Source organism: Chrysochloris asiatica, unplaced genomic scaffold (assembly GCF_000296735.1).
Source record: "Chrysochloris asiatica unplaced genomic scaffold, ChrAsi1.0 scaffold00193, whole genome shotgun sequence".
In the NCBI taxonomy this organism is placed as follows: domain Eukaryota; kingdom Metazoa; phylum Chordata; class Mammalia; order Afrosoricida; family Chrysochloridae; genus Chrysochloris; species Chrysochloris asiatica.
In genome coordinates this window covers 1692652-1693715 of record NW_006408711.1, presented here as the reverse complement: position 1 = coordinate 1693715, position 1064 = coordinate 1692652, and positions in this window count along the sequence as shown.

Genomic DNA, 1064 nt, shown 5'->3' with positions numbered 1-1064 from the left:
CACCTCACCAAGACCCTTCTACATATATGTTGTTGTTTTTAAGTGCCATTTAGTTAGTTCTGATGCATAGTTACCCTGCAGAGGGTTTCAAAGGAGTGACTGGTAGGTTTGAACCACCGACCTTGTGGTTCAAAATGACCTTATAGTACAGCACATTATACTAAGCACCACACCAGGACTCCCTTTATAAATATGTTGTTAGGTGCCATCGAGTTGGTACTGGGTCATAGCGACCCTATTCACAACAGAACGAAACACTGTTTATATAAACATAACATATATAGACTTCCTTATTTATGATGGGGCTTCAAAAATTTCACAGAAAAATGGAATTGAAAGATAGTATAAAATTTTCACAAGCTATTTGAAACCCCTTTCTATCAGCATAGTGTATTTTAAAAAATATTCCCCATTTTTGTGAAAATGATATATATTCTGCAATTTTGGGAAGTTGGTGTTATGTGTTGTCAAGTCAGTTATAATTCACAGTGACCCTATCCACAAAAGAGTGAAACACTGACCCTGCACCAGCAACCTCACAATTGTTGTTATGTTTGATTCCAATGTTGCTGCCACTGTGTCAGTCCATCTTGTTGGAGTCTTCCTCTTTCTTTCTGATTCTACTTTTTCAAGCATGTTGTCTTGCTGCAGGGACTGGTCTCCCTTAACATGTCCAAATTGCAAGAAGTTTCACCATCTTCGCTTCTAAGGACCATTCTGGATGTGGTTCTTCCAAGACAGATTTTTTTGTTTCAATCAACAGTACTTTCAATATTCTTCTCCAACTCCTTGATTAAATTCCATTGATTATTCTCCATAATTCCTAGCTCATTGTCCAAACTTCACGTATCTATTAGGTGATTAGAAATATCTTGGCTTTGAGCCTTGTGCACCTTAGTTGTCAAAGTAACATCTTTGCTCTTTAACACTTTAAAGAGATATTTTGCAACACATTTGTCTAATGCAATACATCATTTGGTTTCTTGACCATTGCTTTCAAGAGTATTGATTGTGATTCCAAGCAAAATGAAATTCTTGACAACTTCAATCTTTTCTCCAATGAC